The sequence below is a fragment of the Microcebus murinus genome, chromosome 16, assembly GCF_040939455.1.
Source record: "Microcebus murinus isolate Inina chromosome 16, M.murinus_Inina_mat1.0, whole genome shotgun sequence".
Classification (NCBI taxonomy): Eukaryota; Metazoa; Chordata; class Mammalia; order Primates; family Cheirogaleidae; genus Microcebus; species Microcebus murinus.
The window spans coordinates 14,523,462-14,546,308 of NC_134119.1; the positions used below are offsets into that span (position 1 = coordinate 14,523,462).

At 51.3% G+C, this 22,847-nt stretch overlaps 1 long non-coding RNA gene across 1 annotated transcript; it reads left to right on the forward strand.

Moving 5' to 3' along the window:
• Positions 1-10,025: 10,025 nt before the first annotated feature.
• Positions 10,026-13,610, forward strand: LOC105868544 (uncharacterized). Its single transcript, XR_001152761.3, has 3 exons — positions 10,026-10,238; positions 12,615-12,706; positions 12,979-13,610. It is a non-coding gene; the product is annotated as an uncharacterized LOC105868544 (long non-coding RNA).
• The last annotated feature ends 9,237 nt before the right edge of the window (positions 13,611-22,847 follow it).

Consider the following 22,847-nt stretch of genomic DNA (forward strand, 5'->3'; position numbering starts at 1 on the left):
GGGTTTCAATATTAGCAGCTTCACTGGATGATGCAGCCTGGGCTCACGGAGACGCCGGTCACCCACAAGAGGGTGTCCCTCCGCTGTGGGTTTCCCTTTCTTTCCCAGACAGGAACGGTCTGGCCCACAGGTCTGAGCCCCCGGGACAGCTGGCTCACGGGCTGAGTCATCTCTTCTGGGTTCATGGGGGCAGGGCAAGTGCTTTGCAGCCGGAGGGGCTGCTCTGAAGGGGTAGTGAGGGCGTTGGGGGTTGAGGGGGCAGCCAAATGAGGGCCAGGACTGGGCATGTTGGTGACAGCTGTGTCCCCAGCACCTTGTATTGTGTGCCTAGTACATGCATAATGAACACTTCAGCTACATAATATAATGGCTCTGCAAACAGGTTCTGGAATTAGCCATGGACCTAACCACAGCCCCACTGCTTACTGGTTCAGGAGAGGGCTTGATCTCTCAAGCCTCAGTTTTCCTATCTCTAAAATGGCATAATAAGAGCATGTATCTCTTGAAGGGTGTTTTGAAGAGTATACCTAATATTTATTGAGCACTTACTATATGCCAGGCATTGCTTTAAGTGCTTTACCTGTTTTCACTTACTGAATCCCCACAACCATTAGCAGAGGCAGGTACCATTATTTTCCCCATCCTGTGGGTGAGGAAATCAACACCCAGAGAGGTCAAGTAGCTTTTCCAATATCACACAGCTGGGAAGAGGCAGAACCAGCGTTTGAACTCAGGCAATCAGCTTTGAGCCCACCCCTGAACCAGTCACCACTTGCAGCCTCTGAAAGGTACAGAGTCCAGCACAGCACGTAGTAAGTACTCAATGAAAGGGACCGTTGCCATTTAATTAACAAACAAGTGGAGGATGTAGCAGAATGTCCCAGGTCTTCCTGAAAGAAGCGAAGTGATGGCATTTTGTACTATTCATCATTCATTCATTCAATCAATCTTCGTTCAACAACTTTCCGACAAACCTGGCCTAAAATGCAGGCAGAGTGAGTGTAAGGCAGGCATCCTCAAACTGCGGCCCGAGGGCCACATGCCGCCCTCCTAGGACATTTATCCGGCCCGCCGGGTGTTTTTGCCGCGGCTGCCTGTCCTGCTTAGCAGCCGACTCGTCCCGGGCCCACAGTGCGCACTCTCCAACGGTCTCAGGGACAGTGAACTGGTCCCCTGTTTAAAAAGTTTGAGGACCCCTGGTGTAAAGGAAGGAGATGGCTGTGGGTCCATCAGACTCCATGAAGCCTGTTTGAGGGTAGGAAACCGAGAGCCATACAAGTGACCCTGAGGAAGAAGGGGATCCCAGTAGGACACCCGAGACTCCCAGGAAACTGATTACCAGAGGAGCCTCACAGCAGCCTCCTGGGAAGGGAAGGTTACCAGGCAACCTGGGGCCAGGTGGCTTCTCCAGCGGCCTGTTCTAATCTCTCTGCAGACTATCACCTTGAAGCTCTGAGCTTCTTCTCCCCCAAACTCAGCAGGTGACAGACTCTGGGTTGCTATGGTAACAATGGGGCCCCAATTTTATTGTTCTTATCATTGCAGGGACAATCCCCCCCAACTGTGGTTGTGTCTTTCTGAGTTCAAATTCTGTCCCTCTCTAATAAGCGGGGTGAGGCATCATCTGTTTCTAGCCTGGTTGTCTGATTCTTCTTCCTTAGCAAGGAGGGGGTCATGCTCCCAAAAGGGGTCGGATCACTAGGAAGGCACCCCCAAAACTGTCTGCTATGAACAGACTAAAGGACAAGCACCTCCCAGCAGCCCTCAAAGATGACTGTTTCTACGCTGCTTTTATTACTTCTCTTACCTCTCTTTCTCTGGGATTGTTGATGAGAGCCATGATAAAAAGCCACAAGGACGTCCCAATTTACATTTCCAATCTTGTCACCTGCCAGTTTCCTTTACAAACCCGTTTTTCTGGGCCGACGGGTCCACTCTGCCCAACAGAGCACTCTGGGCTCCTTCCGGCCTCCAAACCTCCTCTCAGGCTGGCCTCTTCCCTCTGAGGCGCTGCTTTCCCGCCTCCATCAGCCCTTATGGCCCAGCTCAGCTTCCGGCTCCTCCAGGAATTTTCCACACCATTCCAACCTGGAGGGGTCAGGGCCCCCCAAAAGTGTGGCCTTTATTGTCTCCTCAGCCCATTTGGTCATCTCCTATATTACCCTCAGGAAAAATGAGCGAAAGACTTTCAGACGGGCAAGAAAAAGAAAATGGTTACTTAATGTCCAGTCTAGAGCTTCTAGGTTATCCCTGCCTTTTGTCACTTCTGAGCTCCCTTGTGGCTCTGTAGGTCACAGAAAACGGATAACAATGTGAATAATTGGTGTTCATGGAGCTGCAAATTAACTGTGTCCAGTGGAATGCGATTGATTACTGCCTGTGCATAGACTTCTGCTTCCCACTGTCCGTATGTGTGTGGGTCTTGAAATTCTGTTTTGAACCAGTTAGGACATCTTAGCTAGTTCTCTCATTAATGAGTCAAATAAAATTTTTATATTTTTATGAGTCATCATTTCACCTTTTTTTTTCCCCAAAAATTATTCTTCAAGGTTATTTAGCTCCTGAATTAAAAAGAAACAATAGCTTGGCACACTGTATCAGCCAGAGCTTGGGAAACAAGTGACAGGAATAGGAAAGGGGCTGCCAAAATATGACACCTGTCTACCAGTCTTTCTTGACCACTAAACTGTGAATTCTGTAAGTGCTATACCGACAAAGTACATATATTCCTATTTTTAAAATGAGGAGGGAATGACTAAGGGGCTCAGTGTATTAGACCTTGGGAGTCATTACAAAGGAGGCTGAGGTAAAATATGGAATTAAGAGAATGTCCCAACGGGGCGGGTCACAGAAGCCACCTTGAGCAATCCTCTCATTTTCCTCTTGAGGATACTGGGCTACCCGAGCCGGAGGGCTCTGTGTGGCCCAGACCATGGTATAATTCGAGGATTAACCGACAAATGGTCACCGTCACTAGTGGGAAGGATCAGCCATTGGCCAATTTAAAAGAGATTACCCCGAGGCACGTTTGGCTTCCGGGCCATTTCCCAGCTTCCTTGGCAGCAAACTCCTCTTCCCAGGTGTATTTTGCTGACACGGCCGGCCCCGGGAAACCGGCATGCACAATTTTCCAAGGACCCGTTTGCAAAATCGAAACCCTGCCCTTGAGAACCCTCTGCGGATCGCAGCTGTGGAGAGCGGAGAGCGCGGGGCCAAGGGCAGCCTTCCAGCCGGCTGGAGACCCACCAATGTCACCCGGGATGCCCTCGGCTCGGCCGGGAATTCGGCAGCCCCCGGCTCCCACGTGCACCCGTGCACCTCGCAGGGGCCCTGAGGGGGAGAGCCGGCCCTGCCCTCCCTGTGCCGGGCTGCTGGCCCCTGTTCCCCACCTCCTGTTTCTTCCTCTTTCTCCCTCTCCCGTGCCCTGATTGCTGGAAGGCAGGGAGCCTCGCCCCGGGACCCAAGGGTGCAACTGCAGCTGCTGAGCTTCCACCCGTGAGCCCCCCTTTGGGGAGAGGAGGGTCCTGCTCATGGCTGTGGGTGCCTAGCCGGGACTGGGTGGTCTCCAGCGGCCGTGGGGGTGAAGGAGGAATCTCTGGCAGACGGGCTGCATGGTCTTCTTCCGGGGGAGGCCATTGGGATGGGAAGAGGGGCCTCGGAAAGGCAAGAGCAGGAAGCCAGGAGCCCCAGCTCTGCGTTCCCTGTTGTGGGGGCTCCTCTTCTCCATCCAGGGACCCCCACCCCCACTCGAGAGGGACCCAGTTGCAGCCCTGCCGAAGCCTGACTGGAGAGAGAAGAGGAAAGGAAGGGCGATGTGGGGAGGGGTTAGCACTATTGCGTTCTGACCTGTGTCCAGTGCTACGTTCTACTTAATTTTCAGCAACGCTCTGTGAGGCAGAGATTAGAACCCATCTTACAGATGGTGAAACTGAGGCTGAGAGCGCCAAAAGGCAGTGGGCTCAGCCCTGCCCAGCTCCCAAACCCACAGTCTTCCATTGATATCATGCTGGAGTCTCTCTCTCCCTCACCACCCCCTGCAGTTCTTCAGTTCTACTACTCAGAAAATAGCCCACGTGCCACTGACTGATTAATTAGCAAGAGAGAAAAGAAAGGGGGAGTCGAGAATTTTTCTCTTTGTGTCTTGTTTCTAAAACTCTTGTTTGCCCATTTGAAATGGTCTTGGAAGGAACCCAGACCCCTGCCAGGGACTTTCCCTTGCGTTTCCTCGCAGAGGTTTCCAGCTGGAATGGTGAAGGTTGCCTCTTGCTTCCCTAGCTCAGGAAAGTAGGGGTGTAGAGTGAGGACCCCACCATGGCTGCTGGGCCAGGGAGTCTACCAGCTTCACCCATGGGCACAGTCCATGCCCATCAGGGATGGCGGTGTGGTGTGGGGGGAGGTGTGTACACTCGGAAGTCACATCCACTAGTCACCCCACTGCTTCTTGAGCCGCCCGGAGCCTCAGTTTCCCCATCTGTAAAATGGAAATAATGACAGAACCTGCCTCCTGGGGTGGTTGTAGAGATTGAGATGGTTGATGCGTGTGACTCTCAACACTGCTATTATACTTGCATACTTCCTGAAGTTCCCCACTCCCTGCAGGTGATTTCCGGAATAACAGGCTCTCTATTTTCAAGAAAGATCTTGCAAAAAAAAAAAGCGGAAAGATCTCACACAGTCTTTCATGTTGTAGATGCTCCCAACTCTTTTGTTTTGGACAACCAAGTGCTGTTTAGGCAAGATGTGTAATCTGAAACAACCTCCCCCAGCGGTCGTTTAGGCCATTGACCAAGGTCATCTGAAGGAATTGCTAAAAAGGAGGCTAGGAAATTTAACCCAGATTTGGAACTGATTCCCAAGGGTGTGGCGTCACAGTGCTGCGCCATGAGTGTGAACGAGTCTTTTAAGGACACTTAAGAAAGCCATGCCATCAGTGGTTACGCTATGGAGAGCAGGCATTGGCACCCCCGAGATGAATGGAAACGCCAGCTGCCCTAATGTTATGCAAATAGGTGCTCAAGGCTTGGGATAAAAATTCCAGCAAAAGCATCCTACAGATTCCAAAAGTGCTGCATCGCCAAGAACTCAGAGGGGAGGAAAGAAGATGTGCTTGGGAAACTAAGATGACTAAAAAGGTGGTTCTGATGATGATGAAGACCCCTAGAGCAAAGATGAGTTGGAAGAGTTGGAATAAAATTGAGTCATGAGATGAGGGCAAAGAAAGCAACTTTTCTAAATGAATATATCATGAACATATAACATGTGATTATAAGTATGTATTTGGTGAGTCAATAAACTAAGGGTCACAAATAGATATTTAACTATTTCGTCTACTTTATAAAAGATGCTCTATCTATTCAATTAGATCACAAATCCTTTGGATCTTTTGAGTGGGGAAATGGGCAATCGTCATATTTTTGAGTCGTTTTAAACTTGGGCGCTGTAGCAGATGGGGCTGGTGCCTTTCCCGAAGGCCTGACTCCTGCGTGCTAGCCTTGGGGACTCTTTGCCCCAGGGATTCCTTCAGCTGCCCGCATTGGGGATGGCTGGAAGTGCCAGGGAATTAATACGCCCCAGGAATAGCCCTCCGCCGGTGGCTGATGGGACGTGGGGTATAAATTCCCCGGCTCCCTTGTCCCTGAGGTGAGATGCTGCTGCAGTGTTCGCGTCCTCGAGTTCCCCAGGGGGGATTAAGCCCCAGCTGCCCCCGTTGTCACTTGCTCACGACCACACCCTTTGCTAGCTGCTCTCCATCCTGCCTCCCCTCCTGGGGCTTCCAGGATCCTCTCCAAATAAAGCAGATTGACTCGAATCCTTGCCTCAGAGTCTGCTTCTGGGGAACTCCAACCTACGACGACCGGCACACACGATAAAGGGTAGCGATCGTTACGAACGCTCATTATTATTTCGAGAAAGATCAGGAAGATGAAGCGACTGCTCCGTGCTCTGTGTCCTCAGAGCTTGCGGCAGTCAGGGCAAGGAGAATCTTTGAGGTCCGGGCAGGAAGGGGGATGTCTGACTGTGTATTTATCTCAAAGCAATCTCAAAGTGATATGCTCTCTCTCTTTCTCTCTCATTCAATTATACGCTTGAGTAGCTAAGCCAAAAATCGGTTCATCCAGAGCAATTAAAAGCTTCCTTTGCCAGACCTTGGGGGTTTCTCTCTGATCAATGCGAAAAACACCGCAGCTGGAAAACAGCCGACACCAAGAACAGAGCAGTCAGATGGGCTAAAACACCATTAAAATTTGTGTTTTTAAAAGGACCTTTTATTTTCCAATATGGAGTGATGGGGGAGGGATATGATATAAATGACTAGAAATTTCTCATTAGTTTTCCTGCCCTTTTGCCTCCAAACTGGAATTTATTTGCAAAAATTTGTATGGGGCTCCATGTATCAGCTCATGAGCCATGGCAAGGTATTTGTTATTATATTTATGATTAAAAATAAAATAACAACCAGAGTCATGTCATGCATAGCTACAGTGTGCTGGTTTCTGTGCTAAGAGCTGCCCATACCTTATCTCAGCTGACTCTAATGATCCCATGAAGAGGTCACTGTTATCTCTGTCTTAATAATGCAGCTACTCAGGCTCAGAGAGGTTAAGTAACTTGTCTGAGATCACACAGCCAGGAAGTCACAGAATGGGCTTACAAACGCAGGCAGTCTGGCTTCAAAGCCTGTGTTCTTAACTGTGGGAAGAACAATCTGACTTTGCACACCAGGAGGAAAGAATGACTGGGCTGACCTCACTGCACAAGGCAATGGAGGGGATGTGTGTGTGTTTGTATGTCTCCTCCCAGCCCCCATACCTCCCCCACTGGGGGAGTCCTTCCCACCTCCTATGTCCTGCTCTGCCAACATCTGGCTTTTGTGACAGGCTGTAGCCTTTGTTCCGGAAAGTGTGCCCTTTCTAAGAAGGTGGGGGCGTTAGCCCAGCTTGGGCAATGAGCCCAAAGTCCATTCTGTGTACTTCTGGGCAGCGTGCCCAGTTTCTTCCTGGAGTGCAGCTGGGCCTGGGAGGGTTTCTGGATTTTCCATGTTTCCTGGAGCAGGGTGGGTGGGGAGCTGGGAGCCAGGCAGGTGACCTGTGCCAGAGACACCTTTGGGGCCTGCTGGGGGTGGACGCCCTGCCTAGGACCTGCTTGCTTGTCCTGCCCTGGGCCCTGGGTGGGTGTGTTTGGGGACATAAAGCTGCCTTCCCAGGGCATACTCGGCAGGGAGAAGGGGCAGGGCCTCGTGACACCCCTGGAGAACACGGCAGATTCTGCTCGAGTCACGAGGGGAGCTGTGGCCGGGATGTGTTAGCTGGAGCTCAGCTGAGGCTGGTGCTGGGCTGGGGGCCTCAGTTTCCCTCCCTGGGAGGCTCTCTGTGTGGGTGCTTTAGGATAACCAGATTGATTACATGGGGTCTCAGGGCTTCAAAGGCATATCCCTCAAGAGAGAGAAACCTGTGGAAGTGGCACGGCCTTGCCCAACCGTGAGGTCCGACCGTGAGGACGAGGTCACCCAACATCCTTTATGGTGGGCGCTAGCAGCCGAAGTGGTCCCAGAGGCCCGCCAAGGCTCAAGGTGAAGGGACATTGACTCTGCCTCTGCATGAGGGTGTGCAAGGTCACACTGTGCGAGCTCAAGTGGGATGGGAGACATGATGGTGGCCATTTTGGGAAATGCCATCTGTTACCTGCTGTAATGGGTTCCTGGAGAACAGGCCATACCAGATCTTCCATCTGCAACAAGGAGCCCTCGGAGCTCCCCGTAGTTCCTGCTGAGTATTTCCTTTCTTGCCTCTCTCGGCAGCTAGGATGAGCCCAAGGCTAGGGCAGGTTCAAGGGACCTCGAAGTCCCTTGAACATGTGCCCATGTCTCCTCGTCTGCTTCTCTTCTGTCCCACCAACTGGAGGGTTGGGGCCCAGCAGGGAAGGGAATAAGCAGGGTGGGCTTGCCGAATCTGTGCCTGGATTTGGCATATCTATCCAGATAGATTCTGTCTATCCCAGAATTTCCACCACACACTCTTGGATCCATCCTCTTCTTTCCCTCCTCCCCTCCTCCCCATCAACTTTGTTCTTGGCATCACCCGGTGCTCCTTCCTGAAGGCACCACCGACCGACACCCTCTTGCAGCCTCTCACTGACCTGGGGACCTCCACTCCCCTGAGGCGGCTGTCACTGTGGTCACCAGTCACCCTTCTCACCAAATCCTTCCAAGTCTCATCTTGAGCACTTGGCCTCTCCTTAGCTTTGAGCAGGGCCTGCCTGCCTTCTTGGGACTTTCTTAGGGACCTGCACATCTTCTGCTGCCTCTCAGATGGGCTCCTGTCTTAGAGGGTGTCCTTAGTTCTCTTCTCTCTTGTTGAACCTTTGACTTTGTCCTTTATTAGCACTGACTACATAATCCATTCCTTTCTCACCTACTTATTAATACCTTGTAAGCTCTGGGTATGTTTGTTTGTTTGTTTGTTTGTTTAAGAGACAGGGTCTCACTCTGCTACCCAGGCTGGAGTGCAGTGGCGTGATCATAGCTCACTGCAACCTCAAGCTCCTGGGCTCAATCCATCCTTCTGCCTTAGCCTCCCAAGTAGCTAGGGACTAGAAGTGCACCGCCATGCCCGACTAGGTCTTTTAAATGTGTGCGTGTGTTTTAAATTTCTTGTAGAGACAGGGTGTTACTATAGCCTGTTACTCAGGCTGATCTTAAATTCCTGGTCTCAAACAAGTGGCAGGGATCGCTGGGGGCCTCCAGCCAGTAGGCAGCTGAGGCTCCCAGTCCCAGAGTCCCAAGGTCCTGGCAACAACCTGAAAGGACATGGGCACAGATTCCTCCCTATCAAGCCCCACGTGGGTCACAGTCCTGGCCCACACCCTGCACAGCCTGGCAAGGCTCTGAGCTGAGGACCCCCTTAGCTGGATGGCCCATGTGTGTTGCTTTAAGCCTCTCATATGCGGTAGGCTATTACACAGCAATGGAAAATGAATACACTCCACTCTTCATACCCTCTACGAGCCCTCGGGCTGGCCCTGCTTCCAGACAAGTCTTCTTTATCATGCCCTGCTAGGAGTGCAATTTCTATGTACACAAATTCTTTAACCCTACATTTTCTCCCTGGTAAGATCGTGTTCATCCTTCAAAGCCCCATTCAGATTTGCCCTCCCTTCCTGTTCTAGTTACACCCAGGCCCATCTCCCCTCCCAGCCCTGTGGCCTTGTTCTCACCTGTCTTTCAACACACGTAGCATCAGGTGGCATTTGTGTACCCGGCAGTCCCCTCCCTTACTCAACTTTCCATCTCCAGGTCTAGCTCAGTGCCTGGCTTCCAGCAAATCAAGGGTTCCTGGCTTGGAATGTGTGTGTGAGAGTGTGGACGGGGTTGATGATATTCATAAATTCCCTAAAATTGCTTGGCGAATGCTATTTAGGGTCTTTTTGTTTTCTTCTGGGTGTCTATCCTTCATCAGACTCCCAAAGAGGCTTGAGGTCCTGGAAAGATTACAACTGACTGAAGCAGGGTGTCCATACACGTTTCTTGAATCTAAGCCACTGGGTTATGGCCCACTAAGGGGATTTCCATTTTCAGCCCTACTGCTGATTGCAGCTTTGCTGGAGGACTTGGAGGCGCCGCTGGTGCGACATCTGTAAAAGCGCAGTCCTGTAGTCAGCTCCAGGCTCCCACCAGGGACGGAGGCGCTTCCGCCTGGGGCGAGAGGGGTGGGCAGGGCCGCAGCGGAGGCTCAGGGAAGCCCAGCGCCAGCAGAATGTGGGTGCAGGAGGGCCCCAAGGCTGGCTAATCCTGTGCTGCTCCTTTAATAGCGCCAGGTGCCAGGATAGCTGCTCCCCACTGCCAGCTCCCCTGGGTCTCGAGGACTGCCTTTGGCAGTGCCAGTGTATTTTTAGCCCTCCAGCAAGTGGAACAAAGCGCTCTGAGAGGCGCCGCTTCCCTCCTGGCCGCGGGCAGCGCTTGGCAGCTCTCTGAGAAGGTGCAAGGCCCCTCTCCAGCCGCAGTGGGGTTGCGGGTGCAGCTCCCCACTTCCCCCCCAGGCTCTCTCCCTCAGGGGCTCGGGAGAGGGATGAACTTGTCAGCTGGGCAGGGGCCAGGGATGTGTGCCCAGGGTGGTTCGGGGGAGAGAGTGAGCGGCTGGCCTTTCACTAGGAGAGAGTGCGCACGGCACAGGGCAGGAGGCTCCCTGGACGGGCGTGGCATCTTCTGGTGAGAACGTGGTGTGTCCCAGGACCACCTGAGGGTGAGTGGGCAAGGCAGGGAGCTCTAGATCAGGGGGCTTGGAGGATGGGTGGGCCCCAGAGCCCAGCGAGAGAAGACCCCGTCCCTGAAGGTTCCAGAGAGGGGAGATGTCAGGGCGAGTGGCAGGAAGCCACCCCCTAGTGACCAGTGATGAGCACTCAAGGTTAACCTTGAGCATTGATCTGCCAAATATTTGCTTGGATCACTGACCTAACGGACATCCCGCCCTCACCCCCTCCTAGCCAGGACCTGACAGCCCAATCCCCTGATCTTGGAGGGGTAGGCATCATTTCCCAAAGAAGTCCTCTCCAGGCAGGTGTGGCTGCACGTTCCCCTCCTGTGGGGCATGGGTTGGGGACGAAAGGGGATGGGGTGGGGGCTGGGGACCAGGGGCCAGGGTGGCCATCCCCACCAACCCTTTGTTTGAAGTGGCTGCCTCTGCAGAACTGGTCTGAAGTGGTCAAGGTTCAGCCTTGCCGCCCACATAGAACCAAACTCCACACGAATCAGGTCACCTGGGCTCCCTCCCCCAGAGCCATCCTGTCCACTGAAACCCAGAAAGAGGGAGGCCTTGCTTCTTAGAGTGGACGGAGAGGGGCCAAGAGGGGCTTTGCCTGGGGCTCATCACACACACACACACACACACACACACACACACACCCCACACTGCCCCTGGTGCCCACCCTGGGTCCACTAAGCTCTGCACAGGCACTGTCACCAGGTCACCGTAACCCTGTGAGTTACTTTGCTCCACATAATCGAGTTGGAGACCAGGATTCAGAAAGATTAAGCGACTTGTCCAAGCTCATTCAACCGCTGAGTGGGGAAGCTGGGCATCAAATCCAAGGCTGTTGGATGACCCACTGCACCCAAGAAGGGGAGAGACACACAGGGAGAAGACCATGCACCTGTTCTCTGAGGCTCTAGAGGAAGGGGAGCCGTGGGGTAGAGCCGCCATGCCTGCGGACGACCAGTCATTTCCCAAGATCGCTTACGGGAGAGAATGAAACCGGCTTGCTTAAGTCTTTATTGTATGGGGTTTTCTGTCACTTGAAGCCAAACTGACACTAAATAAAATGCTATGGCTGGCCGCCCTCTCTCTGAGGGCACCTCTGCCCGTGCCTGTGCTGTTCCTGAGGCTGCGGCCGTCTCTAGTTTTCCTTCAAGGCCCAGCTAAAAAGACCACCTCCTCTGTGATGCCTTACCTATGTCCACCCCCTTGGGAACTATGAGTTCCTTTTTCTTCTAAATCTCCTGTCTCTCAGTTTCCTTCTTGTGTTGAAATCATCCTGCCTGGTTGGTACATTTTAATTCTTCATTGTGTATCTTACTCATTGGATTGGAAGGGACAGCGTTTGTTTTGGTTTAACAGCAGTGGTGTGCTGGTAAACCAGCTCTCTGGGAGAAAAAAACGCCCTGATTGGTAACACTAGCCCCTTCTCATGGTGTAAATACTCCCACCATGGTCAATTTCAAGCTAAGATGGTTTAACAACTGAGTATTTAACAGTTGGCTCTCATGAGCCAGTGCTGGCAGCTTCCCGCTTGCGACTGCATACAGGTTTGCCCACTGCTTAGGCTTAAGGTTTGCACTTAGTAGGTGTGCAACAGGCTAGTGCCACAAATCCTTACTTGGGTGATTATTTTACTCAACGTTTTTTTTTCCCTGACGTCCCTACTTTGTTCCTGGAAAAATGTATAAAGGATATCGGGGAAGATCATTTACAAACACGGTGACAATCCTTCTCTCTTCCCTGCATCTGTGTCCCTTTGCAATGTGACTTTGTAGCTTCTGGCACTGCTTTCCAGTCCTTGAATCAGGGATGGCCTTTTGACTTAGCCACAGGAATATGGTGGGAATGACTTCATGACAGTTCCAAGACTGGGCCTCAAGAGGCCCTGAGTACGTCTGTTCTTGTCTTGGGATCCTGCCAGTTACCAGGCATAATGCTCCAGCTGTCTTCCTGAGAATGAGGGAGCACATGGAGCAGAGGCACACCCTCTGGGCTCAGCCAGCTAGATCAGCTAAACCCTGCTGCCCGAGGATGTATGAGTGAGTGTAGCTGGGACCCGAAGAACCACACAGCTGAGCCCAACCCAAATTACTAAAGTGAGGAATTGTAAGCCAAATAAGTGGTTGTTGTTTTAAACCATTAAATTTTGGAGTGGTTTGTTATGCAGCAAAAGCTAACAGATGTACCATCCTTGCATTCAGAAGTAGCTCAGCTTTCAGCTGGAATGTCCACCTGTATCTGAGTGGGGTAGAGACAGCCCCCTGCTCCCAGCCATGAGCAAGGACACCAGGTATCAGCACTGCTGACCTCTCCCCCGACCCGAACATGAATTCTGGTAGAGTCTTACATCCCCTCCAAATGCAGCTTACAGGAGCCCAGAGGATGTGGACCCCTTGGCTCCCTGATGGAAGAGTTGGACGGGAGGCATGGGTCTGTGGCTGCAGACCTGAGTCAAGGTGAGCTCTCCCTACCTTTGACTTTGCTTGTACCAGGAAGTTATAAGGCTGAAAGCTGCCCTTTTCCTATTGATCAATGAAGACTTAATTGCCTTCTTCCGGGAAATGTCCAGCCAGGAACAGGAAACCCACACATTCTTTTCTGCTCTGTAGAATGATGATGATGATGGTTATTTTTTTTGTTGGGACAAGAAGGTCCTAATGTATTTGGGGCATGGGGAAGAGGGAAAGGGCAATGTCTTAAACTAAACTTAATACATTTCTACTTTCAGTTGAAGAGCAAGATCTTGCCTGTGATCTGTGAAGGAGCTTGTGAAAAACTAAACCCAACCCAACCTGCCCTCCAGGTTTGAACTGTCGAAACTCTGCGGCAGCGAGGGGGCACTCTAGAGGAGAGAGGAAGCAGGCCATGAAACAGATTTGCAGCTGCCTGCAGTGGTGGTGTGCGGTTCCCCTCTAACCACCTGTGTGCCCCTGGGCAAGTGACCCAACCCCTCTGGGACTACTTATGGGACTACATGGAGCTGGACTGGGGAGCTCCACAATCCCTTCATAATAGGGGATTTTGACTAGCTTAAAGGGAAAAGCCAGGGAGAGCCAGAGGGGCTCCTGACATTTGGCTGTCTACCCCCAGAGGTGTGTGCTCACCCCGTTCCATTAGCACAAAATGTACTCACTGTGATGTCATGAGCGTAGGGGTGACACCCACACTGGTGCCTCCCCCAGTTTGTATTTGATGTATTACTCAAGCCATCACCGAGCAACATGGTATCTCTCATTGACAAGCTGTGTGACCCTGCGCAGGTTACTCCACCCCTCTGATCTTCAATTTCTTCCTCTAAAGTATGGTGCCATGTGAAACTTTTACAATGGTAAATCACAATAAATATCGAATGAAAACATATATAGTGGTGCTGAATGATTTATTACCTAGAACATACAGAGAAAGTTATTTTTTTCTATCCACTTATGGAAAATTATGTCAACCAGCAGGTCTCATTTGGCCTCAAGCAGCCACACTACATATTCAGACCTTCTGAGATGTTCTCATTTTCAGTTTCAGAGACTTTTTGTTCAGTTACATGTGGACACCTGGGGCACTTTTTTTTTGCTATAATAATTTTTTTCTGTGTTTTATAGGAACACCCTTAGTGCTTATCTCAGAGAGTTGTTAAAAGGGTTAAATGAAATAATCTATTAAAGCATGAAGTAGATGGTTAATCAACAGCAGCTGCTGCTATTGTTACTTCCCCACAACGGTGGCCATTCACGCCTGCTACGAGGGGTTTGATCCCCAGCTCTGGCTGGCAGGGACACTCGAGAACTGATGAGCAGGAAAGGTCAAGAGTTGGGAATCCAGCCATGCTGGTTCCTCAGACCACAGGTCATTTCCTCACCTAAGGTCACTCCCCCACTGTCCCCTCCTGTTGGGGACAGGTGACACCCAGAGCCTTCTCCCTTGATGCCCATCCCCTCTATTGCTGAATGGATCAAAAAAGACTCAAAGATGTCCTTAAGGGAATGCCTTTTAGGGATTTTTTTTTTATGTTGGACAACGCCCCTGGCGACCCAGACCCCATGAGTTCAACATAGAAGGTGTTGAAGGGGTCTACTTGTCCCCAAACACGATATCTCCAATTCAGCATCTAGATCAGGGAGTTCTAAGGACTTTTGAGGTTTATCACACACAGTCCTCGATGGAAAAGCTCGTTAGTGCTGTGGAAGGGAACCCTGGTAGACAGAACATCACAAAAGTCTGGGAGGATTACACCATTGAAGATGCCATTATTGTTACAGAAAATCTGCAAAACCCATCAAGCCTGAAACAATAAACTCCTGCTGGAGAAAACTGTGTCCAGATGTCGCGCATGACTTCACAGGATTTACGACAGAGCCAATCGAGGAAATCTTTCAAAGATGGCAAAAAAGGGGAGGGGGGAGTGAAGGGTTTCAAGATACGGATCTTGGAGAAATTCAAGAGCTAATAGACACCACACCAAAGGAATCAACAAGAGACAATTTGACGGAGATGAGTGCCTCTGAACCAGCGCAGACGATGAGGAAGAAGACACAGAGGAAACGGTGCCAGAAAACAAATTGACATTACACAGTCTGGGCGAAGATTATCCAAGACTGCAGGCTTTTAACTTCTTTTTACCACATGGACCCTTCTATGACACGGGCACTGAAACTAAAGCAAGTGGTGGAAGAAGGGTTGGTACTGGATAGAGACAGTTTTAGAGACATGAGAAAAAGGAAAAATATCAGACAGAAATGATGACGTATTTCCATAAGTTTCCACCAAATGTGCCTGCCTTTTCTGCCTCCCCTTCCACCTCCTCTGCCTCTGCCACCCCAGAGACAGCAAGACCATCCCCTCCTCCTCCTCCTCCTCCTACTCAGTGTGAAGATGATGAGGATGAAGACCTTTATGATGATCCACTTCCACTTAATGAATAGTAAACATATATTCCCTTCTGTATCATTTTCTTAGTAACATTGTCTTTTCTCTAGCTTACTTTATTGTAAGGACACAGTGTATAATATATATAGCACACAAAATACGTGTTAATCTACTATTTATAATATCGGCGAGGCCTCTAGCCACCAGTATGCTATAAGTAAAGTTTTGGAGAGTCCAAAGTTACGCACAGCTTTTTGACTGCATCAGGGATTGGTGCCTTTAACCACCTTGGTGTTCAAGGGTCAACTGTAGTTTTTTGTATTAATTCACTATTGAACTACTTGGATGGGGCTTTATTTTCCTGGTGGGATCCCAACCACTGCAGCTACCGTGCTCGGACACCTAAGGATACCTGAATATTCTCACCACATAACATTCAGATGGCTATGACTTTGCAAAAAAATACTTGCATGGGAGTTTTTCTGGGGCAACTTCCCTGCCGAATCTGTCCTAGAGGGCAAATGGCCACACTTCCTGTGGGAGGCTGTTAGCAAAACTGGTCCTAGTTATTCCCCTCTGTTTTATACTTTTTCACAATGTAACTTTGCTGCTCTTCCCATCAAGAGGTGGTGTTTATGTCTCCACTTCTTGAATCCACACTAATCTTGTGACTTGGCCCATAGAATATGGTAAAATCAAGCGAACAAGCCTGGGCTGGCCTCCTGGAGGAGAAGACATGCGAGGCAGAAAGGAGCCGTCCCAGCTGAGACCACTGGGACCAGCGAGGGCCCCGCTGAGCTGGCAGCTCCAGATGTGGGGGGAGGTCCAGGGGGGTCAGCGAGGCCAGCCCAGATCAGCAGAAACATTCCGCATCCACAGACTTGGAATCATAACAAACCGTTGTCATCTTAAACCACGAACTTTGGGGGTGATGTGTCATCCAGCAGCAGCAGCAGGTAAGAGCGGAAGTGGGCAATCCCATATTTGCTTCCTATGAGCTTCCGACTCACGGCACATTCCGTGTCCAGCAGTCCCCAGTGCCAACGGGGACCTCCAAGTGAGTAGCCGGGAAGTCCAGACTAGCTGGCCTTGACCTCAGGGGCCAACTGAGGAAAATGTGAGTAGATAGTTGCGTAATTGCGTCTGGCTGGCCAAGTTCAAAGTGTGGGTGCTGGACGTCGTCCGCAGCTCCTGCGGTGATCCTGGGTGCCGAGGGGGTCTGTGCCGTGGTGGGGGCCCCCTGGGGGGCTGCCCTCTCCCCTCTGCTGCATTCAGTAGGAAAGTGCAGCAGAGAGAGGGGGCCAGCTGTGCGCCCCTGATCCTCCATCGTGGTCTTGCCAGTTACAGAGCTCTTCTGCCAGGAGGGGTGGCATGTTACCTTCCTGGCTTCCCTGGATGACAAGGCGGCCAGTCTAAGCAGAAATCCCTGGGCGGGGACCTGGGCAGAGGCGGGCGGCCTCCCCTTTGCCCTCCCCTTGCCTGCCCGCCTCCAGGCCCACCTCCCACTGAGGGAGCCTGAGCACACACGTGGCCAACCCTGCTCCATCATCCTTTTGCAGACAGCCGCCCCTTGGCCACCCTCAGGCCTAGGGGCACAGTACCTTCTAGAAGGGGAGGTGTGATAATCTGCCTGGTCATGCTCCCTTGGCCCTACCCTGTGAGGAGGAACATAGCCCAGATGAGCCAGAGTGGAGCTCTGTAGGGCTTGAACCCTGGGGCAGGGGCCTCTCTCGCTACAGTCAAAGAGCAGCACTATTGCTGGGTCTCCCAGTGTCACTGAGACCTGGCCCTCTAGGGACACTAGAGTTACCCACATCCCAGTGGGCTCATTCCTTATTCCTTGGACTATCAGGAACTCACTCCCTTTTTCTTTACTTTTTTTGAGACAGATTCTCACTCTGTCACCCAGGCTAGAGTGCTGTGGCGTCAGCCTACCTCACAGCAACCTCAAACTCCTGGGCTCAAGCAATCCTCCTGCCTCAGCCTCCCGAGTAGCTGGGTCTACAGGTGTGCACCACCATGCCCGGCTAATTTTACATATGTATTTTTAGTTTTCCAGCTAATTTCTTTTCTTTTCTTTTCTTTTCTTTTCTTTTCTTTTCTTTTCTTTTCTTTTCTTTTCTTTTCTTTTCTTTTCTTTTCTTTTCTTTTTCTTTTCCTTTCCTTTCTCTTTCTTTCTTTCTTTCTTTCTTTCTTTCTTTCTTTCTTTCTTTCTTTCTTTCTTTCTTTCTTTCTTTCTTTCTTTCAGTAGAGACGGGGTCTCACTCTTGCTCAAGCTGGTCTCAAATTCCTGAGCTCAAATGTTCTACCCACCTCAGCCTCCTAGAGTGCTAGGATTACAGGTGTGAGCCACCACGCCCAGATAATTTTTTGTGTCTATTTTTAGTTGACTAGCTAATTTTTTTTTCTTCTATTTTTAGTAGAGACGGGGTCTCACTCTTGCTCAGGCTGGTCTTGAACTCCTGACCTCAAGCGATCCTCCCACCTCAGCCTCCCAGAGTGCTAGGATTACAGGCATGAGCCACTGCACCCGTCCTCACTCCTTTTTTTCTAAAGAATGCCAAATTCATGTCATTCTAAGTTGGTTTCCTGTCCCACCTGTTCTGTGATGTAGCCAACAAGAGACTTCTCTAAGGAAGCAAAAACCTCAGCTAGGTCTCTGCTAGGGCACCCCCATTGGAAGGTGACAGGCAGGAGGGGACATCTCAGTTGGCCCTGAGCAGGCCCCACTCCTTGGTGCTCCAAAGTCACAGACCTGTGACTTGCCACTTGATTTGGGGAACCCCGTCCCCGCACCTGTAGGCACAGTGCCTGCCACCCTTCCTGTTCGAGACCACCCTGGAGGCCCTTGGCTCCCAGCTGTCCCCTCCCTTCCTGGGCCCTCTGCCGCTCAATGTGTTACCCAGGAAACGTGGGGCAGATGTTTCTGGCAAACCCCTGGGCTGTGGCTAACCTGTGGGGGATGGTGGTGGTGACTGCACGTGTGTGTGGAGTTCTCCTCCCCCGGGGCCATCTGGGCTCTCTAGTAGAGCAAGCTACGTATATATTTATAGTGGCAGGGACTGTGGGAGCCCCGGCAATAAATAATGGTGTCCAAGGACTTTGAGTGCATGTCAGCCTCTGAATTCAATTCCTCTCCAGCTGCTCCGAGGCCAGGAGGCACCGTCTGCAGCACAGCTACAAGCCCTCCAGTAGAGCTGAGAGATTGGGAAGAACAGTCCAGACCCTGGCATGACAGAGGTGTCCCCTCCCAGGGGAGGAGGTAGTAGGATGGTGACAAGCCGTCTGTGCTGGCCAGTCCTCCCTCCTGTCTCTGGTCTTTTGCCTCAGCTTTCTTCCTGCTCCCAGTTTAATGTGACCTAAAGGTTATCTGTCCCTCCCAATAACAAAGCAGTGGATGCTCCTTTAAAACCCTGGAACATACAGGAGAGCACAAGGAAGAAAAATTGCCCTTAGTCCCCAAACCCTGGCTGTGGCTTAACAGAATCTCCTTCTGTACGCTACAGGTAGGACTTACAGGAAAAAGAAGGAGGAGGAGATACAAACACCATCATCACCCCAGGCCCTTGGGCCCTGGCCCCACACTTCACTGAAGCTTAAGTTTTCAGAACTCCTGGGCTCAAGGAATCCTCCCACCTCAGCCTCCCAAGGAGCTGGGACTACAGAAATGTTCCATTGCACCTGGATAATTTTTATTTTTAATTTTTGTAGAGATGGGGTCTGTCTATGTTGCTGGCTGGTCTCAAACTCCAGGCCTTAAATGATCCTCCTGCCTCAGCCTCTCCTAGTACTGGGATTACAGGTTTGAGCCACGACACCTAGCCCAACTATTATGATTAATATTATCACCACAGCCCCTTGTTTCAAGAACTTGGGATCTTTTCACTTGAATTTGGGTCAGTGGACATAAAAATTGCTCCTCCTTTTTTCTTCCCAATATCTCTTGATATGAAGAGGTGGGAAAAGTGGGTGAATTTGCAAAGGGGCTGAGAATCATGGGAAGAAAAGAGTAGAGACCGGGACCTTCCCTTTCAATATTGGCCTCAAAACATCTCAAGTGGGTTGGGATCACTGAAAGGATGGGGACCTTGCCATGGTGGAGCGCTGAGCCTGGTGGGCTCTTGAATCTGCAAAGCCAAGGTCTAGGGGCTCACAGTGGGAGGGCTCAGCTTGGCGCCTGTGTGACTAGGACAGACGCACGGAAGTGTAGAGCAACAATCTGTGTCTTCTCCACTAGACACTTAGGAGTAGTTCTTGGAATTCACCCTGCCCCGTCTCTCCTCTCCACTGGGCCCACGAACTTGCTTCTACCTGGCATGCTTTCTCACTTATTGTCCACCCAGCAAACTTCTGCACATACTTCAAGACCCAGCTGAGTTAACACCCATGGGGACCTTTGGTGACACCCCCAGGCAGAATTAACACATCACTCCCTGTGCTCTCAGAGCTTTTGCTTGCTTCCTTGGTGGCACTTAGCACATCCTCTCTGTGTTCTAGTAGCTTGTGCATCCTGTCAAGGTGTCTGTCACATGCCTAGAGGAACGGCAGTTGTCACAAGGATAGTTGGTAACTGCCAAGCACTCTATGCACTAAGTGCCATGGTGTGCGTCACCTCACTGATCCTGCCCCCCTGGCTTCTCTATAAGGTGTCACCATGTGACAGATAAGGGAACAGGTGCTCAGCCCCGCTGGCCACTACCTGGTTTTGTAGTCTGTGCTCTTAACCAGCCTCATGTTGCTCGTGAACCCCCAGAGGGAAGAGATCAACTTATACCCTCCTCTGTGTGCCTAGTAGCTGGCAGCTACTGTCACCGAGTGGTCACTAAAACACTTAAGTAAAAGAACAATCCACAGCAGTGATAGACCAAGGTTTTTTGTTTTTTTTTTTTTTTTTTTTTTTTTTTGAGACAGAGTCTCACTTTGTTGTCCAGGCTAGAGTGAGTGCCGTGGCGTCAGCCTAGCTCACAGCAACCTCAAACTCCTGGGCTCCAGTGATCCTTCTGCCTCAGCCTCCCGAGTAGCTGGGACTACAGGCATGCGCCACCATGCCCGGCTAATTTTTTTATATATATATCAGTTGGCCAATTAATTTCTTTCTATTTATAGTAGAGACGGGGTCTCGCTCTTGCTCAGGCTGGTTTCGAACTCCTGACCTTGAGCAATCCGCCCGCCTCGGCCTCCCAAGAGCTAGGATTACAGGCGTGAGCCACAGCGCCCGGCCTAGACCAAGGTTTTAACACCCATTTCCCTTATGTGAGTATTTCCGGGCACAGCTCTCTTTCTTCAGGATTGTTTTCTTTGGGTCAGTTCCTGGGAGTGGGATGACTGGGCCACGTCATCTTTCACCTCCCAGAGCCACCAGCCGTGAAAGAGTCAACCGGTTCTTGGCATGAACCGGTTCTTGGCAACCTTGCAGGCCAGGCTCTGCTCTGGCCTTGACGTGGCTCTACCGCTGGGCGCCTTGGCTGCTCGGACTCGGGAGCCTGCGGCCAGCGTGGCCAGCGAGGGGCTCCCTTGCGCTTCCGGCTCGCTCCACCCCAGCCCCACTGCCTGGTTGGCAACTGGATTGGGCCTGGGGGCGGGGACCAGACCCGCAGGCATCCTCCCTCACCACTGCACCGCCTCCGCCTTGACTTCCTTATTTGGAGGGCCGGGAGGTGGGGAGAGAAGGGAAGCGGGAAGGTGGATGGAGGCAGCACAGGGAGAAAAACGCCGGGCAGAGGGAGGCGAGGGGATGGGAAGGGCGGCCCCAGCGAGTGTGCGGTGGGGGAGGTAAGCCCTCCAGTGCCCCTTCCCACCACTTCTCATTTCTGCAGACCTTCCCCAAACCCTCGGCTCCCAGAGGGAAAGGCAAGTTCGCACCCAGGGCTGGGGCTCTGTGGTCAGGGGCAGGGGACAGCACCCAGGGGATGCTGGCGCCCTTGCCCTCCCCACGAGGACCCCCTCTTCCTCTGGGTCTCCTCCCTTTTCATCCGCCTATTTCCCCATCTTCCTGCCCGGGCATTTCCACTCCAACTCCAAATAGAGGAAGACCAGAGACACCCAGGGAAGACCGGAGACTCCTAGTTAAGCACAGAGGCACCCAGTTTAACTTAGAGACGCCTAGTTAAGTGTGTCCTAACCAGCTGAGACCACTTTTTGTGTGTTTTAAGGTTGCTGGATACAATCCAGGATGCCCAGTGCAACTTGATCAGAACAGCAATGAATACTATTTTTAGTAGACCTATGCCCCGGCTGTTGCATAGGACACACGCTAACAAACAAACAAAAGGCAACTCATCGTTTATCTGACATTCAAATTGAACTAGGTATCCTGTAATTTTTATTTGCTAAATCTGGCAAAGCCAGAGTATTTACCTCCTTTTCCTGGATTTTAAACTGTTGGAATTCTGCAACCCCGAGCCCCACAACCAGCTTCCCTCTTTCACCTTTTTGGTGGAGATTTGGCGTCTCCTTAGACCTATGCTCTTTTTAATTTCCCTCCTCCCCTGGGTTTTATTTACTTTAGCAAAGTCACCCTGGGTCTCCGTTTCAAAGCCTTTGATGTTATTAGTAGAGACTGGGGTTGAGGCAGCATAAGCTTTTAGAAAGGTTTCTTCAGGACACTGGAAGGAAATTAAACCTTGGAAAATATGCTTGACTTTTTTTTTTTTTTTTTTTTTTTCCTTTCTGAAAAGAAAGTCTGTGTGTCGAGCTCCCTCACGGTCACGGGAGCACGAACAGCGGAGTTAAGGCCAGAAAGCTCGTCTCTCAAGCCGCCGCCAGCTGCAGCCCGGCCACCGCGTGGTTTATCTGCAGCTGCACAGGCCGCTTTCTCAGGGTTTCCATCCTCAGCTGAACTTGTTCAAAGAGGCCCCGAACGCGTGGGCTCACAGGCATCTGAGAAACCAGCCAGGCCAGGGCTTCCCGAGCCATCACACGGGTCACCCGGGGAGATCCGGTCAGTTCCATGCTCAGTCTGACCTAGTTTCATCAATTCCAGATCAGTAGAGGTAGGACACAGGCCATCACCATTTTTAAAAGAACTCCCCAGATGATTCTAGTTTGAGGTCCAGTGAACCAGAGCAGTGCTTTTCAGTGGCCGCTGGGAGCTGATGGATAAGGACCAGGCTGCCTTCCGGTTGGACAACTCTGAGGTGTGTGACCCTCTTCCATCGGGCATCTCTACCCTCAGCTGCCCAGTGGCCCACAGCAGAAACTGGCTCCATAAAGCCCCTTTTACAGGCTTCTTTTTTCGTTTGTTCTGAGACAGAGACTCATTCTGTCGCCCCAGGTAGAATGCAATGGTGTCATCATAGCTCACAGCAACCTCAAACTCCTAGGCTCAAGCGATCCTCCTGCCTCAGGCTCCTGAGTAGCTGGGACTACAGGCATGAGCCACCATGCCCGGCTAATTTTTCTATTTTAGTAGAGATGGGGATCTCACTCTTGCTCAGGCTGGTCTCGAACCCCTGAGCAATCTTCCCGCCTCGACCTCCCAGGGTGCTAGGATTACAGGTGTGCTGGCTTCTCTTCTCTGTTCCTCCGTAGTGCTTCCTGGGACCACCTGCCTAATAATCTGCTTGCACTTAAATCCTTCTCTCCAGGTCTGCTTTGGGGAGAGCTCAGTGTGTGGGAGGTCACTCTTGCCCACAGACTGTTTTCTGGTTTAAAATGTGAATTCTCAAGTTAACAGGCTGCCCATAATGACAGAAGACCTCAGTTTTTGGACCCAGGTAGACAAGACACAAATCTTAC